Genomic DNA, 16,551 nt, shown 5'->3' with positions numbered 1-16,551 from the left:
AAAATAAAAATAAAATCCTAAGAACTTTTCATCTTTATTGTGACAAGTATATATAATTTCATAAGCTCTTCACCTTCTCTTAATTAACAGGTATAAAACTCTTCATCCCATAACTTCGTCTCTTAATTTATTGATTTATTTGATTTGTCATTCGCTTATAAGATAATAGGTATAAGTATAAACATGAGTAAGAATACAGGAAATAAGTACAAATAAATGGGGACAGTAGGATAGGGACAGTAGGCACAAATGTGCACTTATGCACATCCCTTACAGACTTCTTAGGAATGGGGTGATCTCTTAATTATAGGCAAATCCAATAAATAAAATATTCTCCAGGACAGGCTTCCCTCCAAATATGTTCAGCAAATCCCGTATTTATGAAGGTTGTGATCTAGCTTCAAGTATTGCATTAAGAACTCAGTCTGTTTTGTTATCGCTAACAAACCATGGCTTAAAACAATTTGTGAGCTAGGTCTCAGAACAAAACATATTTGTTAAATTGATAGTTTCATTATACTAATACAGTAATAAACCTAAACAATTTTCTGTAACTTGCCTGAGGTGCGATATCTATATTGTCATCATGACTAATCCATTTTCCCAATTATACCTAAATATAATGCAAGTAGACTTCTACATATGACCACAACTGGAAATCAGAATTTCTGTTGCTAAGGAAGGGGGTTGTTAAGTGAGTTAGACCCAACCTTTTTGCCATGAATGTAAAGCAAATCACTGTAGTTGTTCAGTGATTCATGCCGTTGTTAAGTGACTCTGACTCCTCCCTTTGAGTTTGCTTGTTGGAAAGTCACCAATGGCGATCTCATGGTCCCAGGATGTTGCAGCCATCATGAACACATACCCTTTGCCAAGCAACCAAATTTTGATCATGTGACCCTGGGGATGCTGCAATGGACATAAGTGCAAGGACTAGTCGTAAGTCACTTTTTCCAGTGCTGTTATCATTTTCAATGGTCACTAAATGAATGATTGCAAGTCATGGATGGCCTACATTTATCAATATTTCTTAACCTGCAGCTGAGCCTTCTTATCAGTTTGAATCCAAAATGTCATAAACTTGTTGAAAAGGTATCTATGTTATTTTAAAACTAGACTTCCCAGTTTTGTACCTTCCAGATATGCTGGGACCAAAATGTTACATGTTCTGGCAGTGGGGCTTCTGGAAACTGTGGGCCAGTTCACCTGAAAGAGACCAGACTGGGACAGGTTGTTTGAAAGGTAAATGTCTATTCTTGCTTTATAAAATCAGCAGTTTTACCTGGGCAAAACTTTGTGAAACAATCTATTTTAAAACTAGGCATGGATATGACTGGCAGTTTAGTATAATGGTGAAGGCACCAGGGAGACAATGACTTCTAGTCCCACTTTAGGAGCAAAACCAGCTGGGTACATCGGACCAGTCACTTTCTCTCTTTGGGAATAAATTTCCATCTGGTTCCGTTCCAAGCTGGGAGAAAGACACTGGAAACATGGAGGATGATTGGAAAGATGTTTTATTGATGAAGCAGAATCATCTGGCAGCTGACCTCTTGGAATTGAGAGTGGGTGTATTTATACCTTCTCTTGGGCTTTGAACTTGAACCTCCTGTTTCTGTGCAAGAACATGTATTCTATTGGCTGTTCTCAGATTCCCATGGGGCCATGTACAAACCCTCAGACTTTGTCTGAGCTAAGCTTGGTTGAAGTTTGGCTGATGAAATGAAGGGACTTGGTGGGCAATTCCTATTGTGACCGAGGCCTAATCCTACCTTTGTTTAGACCTTGTTGCAGGTAATTTTTGCCTATGAATACAGCTACATACAGTATTTCTTAAGTATCTCTTAAGTGCTGACATCTGCTGTGGGCTATTAAGGAAGGTGGGAGCTGCTTTCCAAGGGCATGTTTCTCCATTTCTCATCCAGGGAAATATAATAGTCTGCCTTTTTAAGGTTTCTCAAAATATGCCATTCTTCTGGGAGTGGGGAGGGTGTTAACTTTCTACATCTCAGTCCTAGGAAGAAGGCAATGGAAAACCACTTCAAAACAAACAAACAAACAAATCTGCCAAGAAAACTGTAAGGACTTGTCCAGGCAGTCATCAAGAGTAAAACAAAAACAAAACCTGACCCTAGGAGACCTAAAATAAAGAAAGAACACAAACATGTACCTATTTGAATTAGGTAGTAAGCAACATCGATGCAGCTATAATTCTTAGGATGTCTTACTTGGGCTTTGATGTTTTTTTGGCAATGTGCTTTTCTTGATGGATTCTTAGACAGTTTTTGGAAAGGTATCTGAATGGATTCTCAGCCATTTTTGAGAAACATTAGCTCATATCCTGCCCAGATTTCTGAAAAGCAGCAAGGGCGCCAGTACCACTGCCCTCTGAAAAGTAGAACGCATGTTGTTAAAAGAACCCATGAATTGCAAGGTCAGATGTTGGAAGAAAGAGAAATTAGGCCAGAAGTGAAGTTACTATCAGCCCAAACCAGGGTTAATGGTAACAGCAACCTTATAGCCACAACATCACCATTCCAGCATTTTTCTGTGGAACAATTGAACAGAATGAAGGCGAAAGGCAAATTGGAACCTCTACACAAGGTCAATAATTTCCAGTTTTTGCAGGCTTGCCAGAAGTGCTTCCTCCTCTCATAAAGAGCAATGCTTTCTGGGAATTCAGTGGGTTAATTGTTTTAATATGAAAATGTGTTCTTTGATGGATTAGCTTTGTACTATTTTATCTGCCATTTCTAAAGAGACTAGAGTGGAGAGGCAGAGTGCCTTTTAAAATCCAACCGTTATAGTCCTTCGATCTTTTCTTTCAGCTACACAACTGACAACTTACTAAGTTCTTCTCCAGAGCCATGCTCTCCTGCTGTTTTCCAATCGGTTGCATGGCTATTTTGCTGACTTATTTAAAATTTTGCTAAGCGCAAAATCTTTATGGTGACTTCATTAAAATGTAAAACGAGAGGAAACCAATTTCCCTGTAAAATAAGTGCCTCCGAAATCATAACTGAATCAGTTCCTATTATAACTTGGCACACAATAGAAGCAAAGAGGAACAAGTGCTCCCCCCCACCGCATTCCTGCAATTAGCAATTAGAATAAACTTATTTAGTTTTAAATTGGCAAAATATATAATATATTATCACAGCAAATCGGGGACAATGGCTTAATATTCATCTGGTTCCCATATTATGCCCAGGGATTCAAATTTTGTAACAACTGGTTCTGTGGGCGTGGCTAGGTGGGTGTGGCTAGGTGGGGGCATGTGACTGGGTGGGTATGGCTTCTTCTTTTATTTTTGCAGCAACTCCCCCCCTGCATTTTGGGGGCCTCCTGCGCCTTAGGGTAGCCTCCTGGGGGGCATTTTTGCTCCCAGAAGGCTTCCCTGGGGCCCAGGAAGCCAAAAAAAATGGAGGGATAGTGGTGCCCCTCCTCCATTTTTTGCCTTCCTGGACCTCAGGAAGCCTTCTGTGCAAAGCAGTAAGTAAGTTAGGGGGAAAAAATAGAAATACCTTAAGGAGTGACTGGGCGGGGCAGTCAGCGATGTCAGGCATGCGTGCAATGTTGTGCATGCACAATAAGGACTGACTGGGTGGGGAGGGAAGGGGCCAGCCAGGGGCACAATTTGCTGGCTCTCCAAACTGTGCAGAATCATAACAACCAGTTCTATAGAACCAGTCCGAACCGGTAAAATCCCACTCCTGATTATTCCCATCCCCAATGAGTTTTCTGGAAGATATTTTTCTGAGTTGTTTTCTCACTGGCTCTGCCAAGAATTGGATATAGAAAGCCAGTCTGTTGTAGTGGTTAAGGCACCCAGGCTAGAAATCCAGGGACGGTGGCTTCTGGTCTTGCCTTGGGCATCAAACCAGTGAGGTGACCTGGGGCCAGTCACGCTCTCTCAGCTCTTGGAAAAAGGAGGTCAGGCAAACCTTGGAAGGGGCAGAATCCTTTATCTCACTTTGATTTCAGTGTTCTGCAACGGAGTGGTTTTCTGCATTTTTTTTTGATGCCTTCTACACTACAAAAAAAGCAACTTGCTGTGTCATGCCCATGAACTTTCTGCTATAAACAAGTTCCTGAAAATGGGATTAAGGATCTGGAGAGCTGAGATTTATATTTATTGCCTCAATAAAACCTCTGGGAATCAGAGATGTAATATTTCCAAACTGGAAGGCCGGTTTCTAAATAGGGTGATAATACTCTATTGGTCCAGAGGTTTATTTCCATCTTGTTAATCCATACCACCTTTTAAACATGTGTGTGAAATTACTGAAAAATAGGGTGAGGTGCTCCATCTCCTACTCTTCATTTCTATTAAGCTCAGTTGGGTCAGTGGAAGTCCTAAACTAGTGCCTGGGACCAGTAATGGGTGGAGAATGGATCAGACCAAATGCCTCTCTCCTCTCCCCTCCTTTTACCAACAAAATGGAGATTCTCCAGGGAAGTGGGTTTTTGTCTACCCAGAAGGACAATATTCATCCTATTCTGAGCAAGATGGCGTTCCTCCCTAAAGAAATAGTTTGTGTTCACACAATACTCTTAAGTTACTAACAAGCTCAGCAGTTGCATTTGTGCAACAGGCTGATTTTGATTTAACACAGCTAATGTGGTCATGCCAAACTCAGTTTTGGTCTAGAGATCTGGGTAGCTTTGATAGAAGTGATGGTCTTTCATCAACGCATAGGAACTGCAGCTTCTCCTGACCTGACATGCTAGGTCACATTATATCTATCTTCTGGCTTCATTTCAGCTCTTGAAAACCATTTGGAAGACTTGATCAATTCAAAAAGCATGCTGGCAGAATTCTGGGCATTGAAGTCCATAAGTCTTAAAGTTGCCGAGTTTGGGCGACCCTGAAATAAAAGTAGCGTTTCTTGCTTTGAAATATATTATTAGCCTTCTTTGCACGATATATTTCCATTATGAAATAACCATGATTAACCATGATTCTGCTAGCACAGGCGTGTCCAACCTTGGCAACTTTAAGCCTGGGGAATTCTGGGAGTTGAAGTCCTCCAGGCTTAAAGTTGCCAAGGTTGGACACGCCTGTGCTAGATGGCTCAAGTCCTCCAGGCTTAAAGTTGCCAAGGTTGGACACGCCTGTGCTAGATGGTTCACGTCTAAACACAGCTGTAGGATGACTGTATTCATCCATTCAGCTTTTTTCAATAATGGTTTAATGAATTAGTCATAATTTATTTCTGCTGAATCAGCCACAGGAGTTTAGTTCACCAATCAAATTATTCCATAGGCAAAGGTTTACCAACCCTAGTGGCTGGGTTTTGTGCTAACCATAAGATAGCCACACAAGCTAAGTTTACACATTGCACAAGGCTGAAATGGAACTGGCAGATTGATGGCTCAGTGTGTTGTGCAAACACAGTTATTTCTGCAAATTAGTATATTTCAGCATGTTCTTGTCAACTGACCTGAGAGTTCTGCTGAAGGGCAGTATAAAGGAACAAACATTTCCAAGTAAAAGAAGTCCTTGTGCAACATTCTAGATCTTCACTCAAAACTTTATCAGTTCCAAAAGAAAAAGAAAAAGAAAAATCTCCAACACAGCAAGAAATTGATTTTGACCCTGGATTAGCCCGAGTGCTCTTTCATTGGTTCCAATAGGAAAGATATAATATAACTCTCTTTCATCCTCTATTTGAAGTCTATCAATTACTAAGTTTGATAATCTAGTAAGTCTATCAGCAAATTCTGATAGCAACTTTGATAGTGAGATGGGAAATGCATAAATTAGATAGATAAAGAGCGAGTGAGTGAGAGAGAGAGAGAGAGACAGACAGACAGACAGACAAGGATGGATGGATAGATAGATAAATTAATGGATAGATTAGATAGACAGGGTAGGATGGATGGATGGATGGATGGATAGATAGATAGGTAGATAGACAGACAAGGATGGATAGGTAGGTAGGTAGATAGATAGGTAGATAGACAGACAGGCAGACAAGGATGGATAGATAGATAGATAAACAGGCAGACAAGGATGGATGGATGGATGGATGGATGGATGGATAGATAGATAGATAGATAGATAGATAGATAGATAGATAGATAGAGACAGACAGACAGACAGACAGACAGACAGGATGGATGGATAGATAATTGATAGATAGATTAGACAGACAGACTGACTGACTGACTGACAAGGATGGATGGGTGGATGGACGGATAGATAGATAGATAGATAGATAGATAGATAGATAGATAGACAGATAGACAGATAGGCAGACAGACAGGGTAGGATGGATAGATAGAATTTCAACTAAATAGGAACTACTTTTGAATCAACCAGAACTACTTTGCTCAATCTATATAGGAAGTCTTTGACTTATGATTGGTTACTTGGTTATGACAAACCTACTTGGAGGATACTTATGACCTGGATTTGAAGTTCCAATTGTTGCCTCTACCCACAGTCCCATGACCACACTTCATGCTCTTACAAACCATGTTGCATCGACGGCTGTTTCCTACAATCACCTGCCATGTTTTGCCAAAACCTGGCATTTACTTCCGGGTTTTGGCAAAATCAGACCATAGCGAACCATGGGGTACCATAGCGAACCACTGTGTTCACTTAATGACTGCTGCAAACAAAGATCATAAAAGACATCTATTATGACAATGGGCGGGCTCTATTGCAGCTGTAACTCAAGGACTACCTGTCTAATTTTTCTTTCCCCAACATTCTTGTCGTCTAAAACTTGAAGCCCTGATTTCTCCACCATAGCCTTATCAAACATCAGGACGGCAGCCAGATTGGACAGCAGATACTTCGGTCTCTTCTGTCCCTCAGAACAGCTTTGGAGTTCTTAAAGAAGAAGATAGAGACAACTTAAGCACATTTGCTTTTGTTGCATTGTGTCTCTCTTGAGTTTATTTTTATTCCAGCATCTGTGTGCTTGGGAAGTCATCTGCAACCATTTATAAATACTCACTTCCCACATCTCACCCAGAATCTTGTTGCAATGAATCTGATTCCCTAGGTAATGTGTTGAGATACATCAATTTTCCATATGGCGATATCCCAAACTTGAGATGATCTTCAAGGGTGGGCCTATGGCGGTGAGCACCAATGCCTCCCCCAGATCATCAGCATTTTCTGTTCAAGGCATCTATTATAATCCTGAAGGCAATGAGTCATCAGACCACCCACTGACAATTTATATGAAAGGCCTTTCCACAAGCTTTCTGATTTCCCATTCCTTACCTCCATCTTCCATAGCATGGAGATATGGCCATAATTAGCACTAGCACATATACATATATACTGCTTCATGCTATACACCACAGTTTACACCATGATTTGCCCCCAACAATCTGGGTCCTTGCTTTACTGACCTCAGAAGGATGGAAGGCTGAGTCAACCTTGAGCAAGCCAGGATCGAACTCCAGGTTATGGGCAGAGTTAGCCTGCAATACAGAGGTGGTATTCAGCAGGTTCTGACCAGTTCTGGAGAACCGGTAGCAGAAATTTTGAGTAGTTCGGAGAACCAGCAAATACCACCTCAGACTGGAGATTTTACAGTATCCTTCCCCTGCCAGGCCCACCAAGCCACACCCACAGAACCGGTATTAAAAAAAGTTGAATCCCACCACTGCTGAAATACTACATTCTAACCACTGTGCCACCACGGCTCTGGGATATATGTTTCCCCTAAATATTTTCATTTGCGTCCCACAAATAACTGTCAATTGCAATGATTAAAGAATAAAATTTCTAGAAATTTCAGACAAGCTTTAAATTCAAGCAACAAGGGTAATCTTTTTTTTTTTTTTTTTAAAGTTGGGAGTCATGAGAAAACTCCAGATAGAGAATTGAGAAAGAGAGTTAAAGTAGCAAACAGAACCTGCATTTTGGCAAGACCAAAAAGCACCACAACATTAGAAAACAGACTTCCTACCTAGATGTATTCTAAGTGAATTGTGGTACCAGCTATCACCTCATTAAAAGCAAGGGCATCATAAGCCCTACCACCTTTTACTGAAAAATCTCTGGGTGTCAACAATTTTCTGGAATCAACTGAAGCTTTACAAAATCTAGGAGGGCTCAATGACCCATAGCTCCCCTTCTACTTGATGGATTATTGCCTGTTCCTTAAAAAGATTTAGGACCCTTAAGAAGCCTCAAACATCAGGGCTGCAGAACTGTGAAGTTTGTATAGTCTACAAAGAATAGTAAGGCTGCATTCTTAGGCTGAGAAAAGGCCAAGAGCTCCTTTTAAATGGGCAAATGGGGACTGCAATATTCAGAATATTCCAAAACATTGCTGGATTCCTGACATGAGCAACATGGCAACCCAAGGCAGTAGGAGGTTGGGTTAGATGATTTATGTATCCTCAATGCCACTAGAATTTATACTTTATGATGTTCCTTCTTATTTTTCTCTTAAACTTTATACAGCCTAAAGATGGGCAGAGGTAGCTTCTTGGACGCCCATTGAAATGGGGGTTAGAGATACCTAATTTGGTGTAGGATCATTAATAGCAATAGCACTTAGACTTACATACCATTTCACAGGGCTTTTACAGCCCTCTCTGAGCGGTTTACAGAGTCAGCCTATTGCCCCCAACACTTTGGGTCCTCATTTGACCCACCTCGGACAAGGGTGGGCTTCAAAAAATTTTAGCAACGGGTTCTCTGCCCAGTGTTAGGCATCCAGAAATTGTCCATGGTAATCAAACACTCCGAGACAAGTATAATCTCCAACTGATTTATTATTTTCAGCACCTTTCACCAACCCTCCCTTCTCTCCTCCCACTTCTATACTTCATTAATCACGAGAACCAATTAACTGCAACTGGAATTTTTTAATGTGACATACAGAATAACCTTGAACTTTCCAACTCCTCCACCACCACCCCTTCCATTCGTGGCAGCTGAATCTCAGAGCTGACACATGGTTTCTGGGTAGGCGTGGCCTAGTTAGCCTCCTGCACCACGCCTGGGGGTAGTGGTGGCTTTTTGCCTTCCCCGGGCTCTGGAGGCTTTCCTGGAGCCTCCAGGAGGGCAAAAACAGCCTCCCCAGGCTCCGGAGGCTTTCTGAAAGCCAGAAGTAGGCCCGTTTCCAGCCTTCCCAAACTTCCGGGATGCCTGTTTTTCGCCATCTCCATGCCTCCGTGCACATCCTGCATTTTCCTGCATCCAAAACGGGCCGTGTGGGGACTCCTGGGAGGGGCAGGGTGGGGTGGGCGGGGCCAACCAGGAGTGGGATTTGGGGGTTCTGCAAACTGTGCAGAATCTTAGCTAGAGGATCCCTTGAACCCCTGCGAACCTCCAGCAGCCCATCCCTGACCTCAGAAGGATGGAAGGCTGAGGCAACCTTGAGCCTGGTGAGATTCGAACTGCTGAATTGCCAGCAGCCGGCAGCCAGCCGAAGTAGCCTGCAGTACTGCACTCTAACCACTGTGACACTTTGGCTCACCTATATGTTAAGCTACATATGAATGATTAGAGCCCTTTGAAAAACACCTTCAAGGACATGGATGTAACCACATGTAGGCATTTAAGTATTCTTAACATAGAGTATGTTCACATTATGCCCTCAGCTATAAATCAAGGTTAGCAAAATCTCAAGATGCTAAATTAAAGCAAACAAACCTCAGTATGATTTAACGTGGTACACACAATGTGCTAAGATTGAGGACATAAAAGATACTGAATCACAAAGTACCCAGTCTTTTTTAGTCTGGACCAGCCTGATGTGCAATCGCAGTCACCAGGGTTTGATTGGTTTTAGCTTAATCATTCTAGGTGGTAATGATGCTTGTTTTTGGTGTAATGTGAGCCCAGCTGTAGGCAGTATAATATGTTGTGTGATTGCAACCATAAAAGTAACTTGATAGAAGCGTATGTGAGTATAATAACTAAATAATGCTTTAATACAGTAGTTACTACAAATCGTATCCACGGGATTTCATATACTCCATTTCGGTTTAGCTGGCAGCCAGTAATGATTTCATATCACTCAGGTTTAATCTCAGTTCCCACAACCAGCCAGCATCTTGTGCTTGTTAAACCAAAATCATCTTTGCTCACCAAGAAGTTTTCCTACCTTATTTTCCTCCTTAAGCACTGCATGTTTCCCTTTTCTTCCCATTTCAAAGATTGAGTCAATTTTTTTTCTTATGTAAAGATTCATTCCTGCCAAAGTAATTCTTTAGGACACCCTTAAAGTTCAGCACCCCCTAACAATGGATAATTCCCAGGCTTGGGATGGGAAAAAGAAGCTATGATTGCCATGACTGATTTAAAATCAAAAGCTTGAAATGAAAAAAAAAAGTTCAGCATAAAACTTTTAGTTTCCTTCTTCGGAAGTCATCCATAGTTCTTTTTAGTCAAATCTACATCACCTGGTTCTGCTTTTTTGGCAGCGATTTCATTTTGCAAATAAAAAGGATTCAATACAACTGTAGGCGTTTAATTCCTTGCTGAGCTGCAATGGGGTTTTGCAACAGCTTGGCCACGAGGTGGCGACAACAGACCATTCGCCTCCCTTGAAACAAATCTTGCCATCTACCCATCATCCACCATAGACAGAAAAAAAAACAAAAAACCAGTCGAAGTGCGTCTGTAGATTGCAGTCCTGTCAAATGCTTGCTTGTCCTTCTCGTTGGCAGTTCCCAACACAAACATGTCTTTCATTTCAATGTAAAAGTAGCCTGTTGGATGTTCTTAATAGACAATGTTAAAAAATGATGTGCTCATGGTGTGGCTGCGGTTTATGCGCTGGTTGTGGGTTCAGATATCTGCTGAAAATAGATAGCTACTAATCAAGAATTCTGCTCCTGATATTGGAGCAATCTTAACTACATCCTGATATCAACCAAGGAGAAATTTTGTACAAGGACCAACGCTGGCAATTATCCCATTCTAGGTTAAGGTGATAAACAGAGCAGAAAAGTAGGGTATTTCATCCAACCTATGTACTATTAATAGCAGCTAGTGTGAACTGAAAGCAGCCGGTGAGGAAATATCATTACCACCTAATGTTTACATATTGCTTGGCCAGGAAAGGCAGAGATTGGCGAAAGCGTTGGACTCAATAGAACTCACTGCTAAGGAGAAAAAAAGATATATGCATCTCAACTATGTTTACAGTTTTGGTTACAAAAGGCTCTGTGGCCTTTTGGGTTTCCCGCTTTCCTCCTCTTTCCACAGGGTCATTTGCACAGAGATATGTTGCAGACTCCGTCAGTCAAAGAATTCTGACCGGCAAGGCGTAAGAAGAGAGCCTTCTTTTTCAGTTGACCCCGCTCTATGAAATCACAGAATAACAAATTTGGAAGCCACCTTGGAGGTCTTCTAATCCAACCCACTGCTCAAGCAGGAAATTCTAAACCATTTCAGGTAAATGGTTGTCCAATCTCTTCTTAAGGACCTCCAGTTTTGGAACACCCGCAATTTTGGGAAGCAAGTCACTCACCTTTAATTAATCAATGGGTCAATGGGTCAATTTGCCTCAATGCATTGTGGGTGTTCCAACACTGGAGCTTTTAAAGAAGAGACTGGACAACCATTTGTCTGAAATGGTATAGGTTCTCCTGCTTGAGTAGGGGGTTGGACTAGCAGACCTCCAAGGTCCCTTCCAACTCTGTTATTCTGTTCTGTTATTCGGTCCAATTTTCAGACCTGCTGAAAGGAACAGATCAAGCAGATAATCAGAGTTGGAAGGGACCTTGGAGGTCATCTAGTCCAACCCCCATCCGCCTAAGCGGGAGACCCTACACCATTTCTGACAAATGGCAGTCCAATCTCTTCTTGAAGGTCTTAAGTGATGGCACTCCCACAACTTCCGAAGGCAATCCATTGGTGGATTGCTCTCACTGTCAGAAAATTTCTCCTTATTTCCAGGTTGAATCTCTCCTTGTTCAGTTTCCATCCATTATTCCTTGTCTGGCCTATAGGCGCTTTAGAAAATAGTTTGACCCCTTCTTCCTCCCTGTGGCAGCCCCTCAAATATTGGAAGACCGCTATCATGTCTCCCCCAGTCCTTCTCTTTACTAGACTAGCCAAGCCCAGTTTCTGTAATTGTTCTTCGTATGTTTTAGCCTTCAGTCCCCTAATCATCCTGGTTGCTCTTCTCTGTACTTTTTCTAGAGTTTCAACATCTTTTTTATAATGTGGTGAACGAAACTGGATGCAGTACTCTAGGTGTGGTCTTACTAAGGCTTTATAGAGTGGTATCAGTACTTCCCTTGATCTTGATTGTATCCCTCTGTTAATACAATTTAGGATTGCATTAGCTTTTTTGGCTGCTGCTGCACACTGCTGGCTCATGTTTAGCTGGTTGTCCACTAAGACTCCAAGATCCCTCTCACAGTTACTGCTATTGAGCCTGATTTCACCCAGTTTATATATGTACTTTTGGTTTTTCTTGCCTAAGTGTAGGACTTTACTTTTCTCTACATTGAATTTCATTTTGTTAGAAACCAGTGTCTAATCTGTCAAGATCCATCTGAATCTTGAGCCTATCTTCTTGGGTGCTAGCTATTCCTGCCAGCTTAGTATCATCTGCAAATTTGGTAAGTTCCCCTTCTATTCCCTCATCTAAGTTGTTAATGAAGATATTGAAGAGTACTGGGCCTAAGACGGAACCTTGTGACACCCCACTGCTTACTTCCCTCCATGTAGACTTAGACCCATTAAGGACTACTCGTTGACTATGGTTTGTCAGCCAGTTGTGAGTCCATCTAGTGGTTGTGCTATCTGTTCCACTTTTTTCTAGCTTACTAAGAAGTAGGTTGTGGTCTACTTTGTCGAATGCCTTGCTGAAATCTAAATATCTTATGTCCACCGCATTTTGCTGGTCTACTAATTTAGTCACTGTGTTGAAGAATGAAATAAGATTGGTTTGGCATGATCTGTTTTTAACAAACCCGTGCTGACTGCTAGTTATTACTTTACTTGTTTCTAGATGTTGGCAGATCTGTTTTTTTTAAATTATCTTTTCCAGTATCTTCCCAGGTATTGGTGGTAAGCTGATTGGTCTATAGTTTCCCGGGTCTCTCTATTTTTCTTTTTTGAAGATGGGAACCACATCAGCTCTTTTCCAGTCCTCTAGTAGTTCCCCGGTGCTCCAGGATTTTTGAAAGATATGGTGCAGTGGTTCTGAGATGACCTCTGCCAGCTCCTTTAAAACTCTTGGCTCAAACATCACATCAAGGCTATAAGCCATGACCCAGCCTGGTTAGCTTTGGCTTCATACCATGTGTAAACCCAGCACTGTGAGGGTTAATTTAGAAGTGAATCTAGACAATGCAATAATCAATGTTAAACAAACAATGGCTTAACATAATGCACAAAAGGCAATTACTATGAACAAATGGAACAAGTCCAGAGAGACTACCTCTAGCAAAATAAATCCATTAAGACTATAGGTAATCCTCCAGTTACGACCACAACTGAGCCCAACATTTATGCTGTGAAGTGAAACATTCGTTAAGTGAGTTTCGCCCCATTTTACGACCTTTCTTGCCACAGTTGTTAAGTGAATTGCTGCAGTTGTCAAGTTAATAACATGGTTATTAAGTGAATCTGGCTTCCCCATTGATTTTGCTTGTCAGAAGCTCGCAAAAGGGGATCACATTACTCCAAGACATTGCAACCATCATGAATGAATGAATGAATGAATGAATGAATGAATTCTTTATTGGCCAAGTGTGACTAGACACACAAGGAATTTGTTTTGGTACATTTGCTCTTGTTGTACATAAAAAGAAAAGATACATTTGTCAAGAATCATAAGGGAGAACACTTAATGATAGTCATAGGGTACAAATAAACAATCAAATCGTAACTAGGAAACAGTCAATATAAATCGTAAGGATACAAGCAACAAACAGTCATACAGTCACAAGTGGGAGTGGATGGGTGATAAGAGTAAGGAGAAAATTAATAGTGATAGTAAGGCAGACTTAAATAATTGGACCATGTTGGGGGAATTACTTGTTTAGCAAATATGTACCAGTTGTAAGTCAAGGACTATCTGTATAGGAAACTTCAACAAATGTTGGTTCTCTTGGTTGGAAATGATGAAGTACAGTTGAGTAAGCAAGTTAAGAATGATGGGAGCTGCCGTGCAATATCTGGAGACTGGGGAAGAATGTTTTCAGTGGTGAGACCAATTTGTTCAGGAGGAAATCAAATGTTCAGTCCTCCCAGAAATGAAGTTGATTATAGACTGAAGCTCCACTATCTTTTCCATCAACCCCAAAAACAAATCAAGGACTTGTTTTGTGGGAGAGAAGCACCATGCGTTGCATTTTGTAGGAAAACTTCCTTCTTCCTAACACTGATTTAGTGATACACTAATACCTTTTCCTCCTGGCAAAAGTGACTCAAATATGCAGCAATTCAACTTTGGAACCAAAAGAAAAAAAAAAAAAAGGAATGACAACCTTGCAGTTCTGTCTATGGAGATTCTCAATCATCCAGGTCATGGTTGTCCCAACGATGCTTTTTCTAGAAGCAACTGGACTTTCTATGTTTTTCCTTGAAGACGTTTCACTTTTCATCCAAGGAGATTGAGACTGAAGAAGTTTCTTGGATGAGAAGTGAAATGTCTTTGAGGAAAAACATAGAAAGTCCATGACTTTGGAAAAAACACTTTGGGAACAATCTTGCAGTTGGGCTTTTCTGAAACTTCCTTCCTTCCTTCCTTCCTTCCTTCCTTCCTTCCTTCCTTCCTTCCTTCCTTCCTTCCACCCTCCCTCCCTCCCTCCCTCCCTCCCTTCCTTCCATGGCACATACTGCTCAATTACCAAGTGGCTTCCAGATGATACATAAGTAAGAAGAAATAATTAAAAGTTTTTTAAAAGGTCAAATTCCAAATCTCAACTTCCTAACCATTGACATACCAAGAAAAGAGCAAAAAAAATCACCTATGGTAGGATGGGATTTGCTATACCACCAATCAAAGATTTTGATGGCTTTTCTGAATACCAATGCAGGTGATGTTGACCCAAGATGTAATTCAAAAGAGAGAGGCAGGTGAAGACAGAACATGGCTTTGTGGTCCTTGTGGATGGCAATCTCTCACAGATGGAACTCAAAACTTCCCATCATCATCTACAGTGTGTAGGAACAAACACGTCTTCCTTATTGTCAAAAAGTGCAATGTTTGTTTTCCAGCTCCAGGGCCATCCTCTCAATGGCATACCAGATCCTTCAATTAAGATAGCAGAGCTGGGATCTGGGTTGGGTTCTAGGGCAAAGCCTTAATTAGATTTCAGTTACAATTGCACTGTAATGATAGCTGAATTAATAAAACAGTTGATGTCATCACTCCCTATGCCACGTAATAATCTCTGACACATTAAAAAAAAATGGTCATATTAAAATTATGATTTGCAGCTGTTTCTGGAAGGGTTGCAGGAGACACACCCAAGGGTGGCAGGGGGACCCTTTGCAGCTGATTCGTAGAACTGGAGCTTCTGTTTCTCAGGACTGGGAACATGAAACATGCTGGGCATAAAAATTCAGTCACCACCCACGCAATTGTTTGGAGATGGGAGATAGAGGTCTTCTGTTAGGAATGAATAGACCAAAAAAATATCTATTTTTGTTATATTGTAAACCACCCAGAGTCTCCTCAGACAGTGAGATGGGCAGCGTATAAGCTTAATAAAAAATAAAATAAAAATAAATATGTTTGTGTGAGATGCCAGCAGAGTCAAGTTAGTCATCTGAATTTTTGACAGGCTGAGTTCACAACATGCATCATTACTGGTAGATAAACAAGAATGTAGACTGTGCCTTGTTTATTATGCAGATAATGTAAAATCAGGCTCACGTCACTTTCTCAGCTTTCCAATTTTCACAATATATCCCTCAATATTCCATGTTTTCTCCCAAACCAATTCTAGGCTCCCAACAATTATATTAGTGGAACAACTTGCCTCCAGAAGTTGTGGGCGCTTCAACACTGGAGGTTTTTAAGAAGAGATTGGACAGCCATTTGTCTGGAATGGTATAGACCCTATAGGGTTTCCTAGTCGAACAAGGGTTGGACTAGAAGACCTCCAAGGTCCCTTCCAACTCTGTTATTCTGTTATTCCCTGTTCCATGATTTTTGTTTGTGTTGCCTGAAATATGTGTGAATTTGCCTATTGTTATCACAACTCATATCAGCAAAGGTGGTTTTAAAACCTGGGTCAGCCATTTAAAAGCTGACTCTCGTTGCAGTTTTTCTTCGAATCTCAGGTACGTCATAAGGATTCTTAAGGATAAAATCTACATCTGTTATATTTCCTATCCCTCACCAAGATCATTCTTCACTGCTCACCTACACAGTTCCACAGTTATGAACGATGAAATAATTTTTAATATTACACCTGGTTTCATGAACTGAAACTGATTCTAATGTGCTTTCTTTCTTTCTTTCTTTCTTTCTTTCTTTCTTTCTTTCTTTCTTTCTTTCTTTCTTTCTTTCCTTCCTTCCTTCCTTCCTTCCTTCTTTCTTTCTTTTATTATTATTTTTATTTATAATATAATAATTCCATCTTCAGTTGAACAGT

This window comes from Pseudonaja textilis, chromosome 10 (genome assembly GCF_049901715.1).
Source record: "Pseudonaja textilis isolate UNSWEBS1 chromosome 10, rPseTex1.2, whole genome shotgun sequence".
NCBI classification, from domain to species: domain Eukaryota; kingdom Metazoa; phylum Chordata; class Lepidosauria; order Squamata; family Elapidae; genus Pseudonaja; species Pseudonaja textilis.
The sequence above is the reverse complement of the archived record's forward strand: the minus strand, read 5'-3'. Positions refer to the sequence as shown.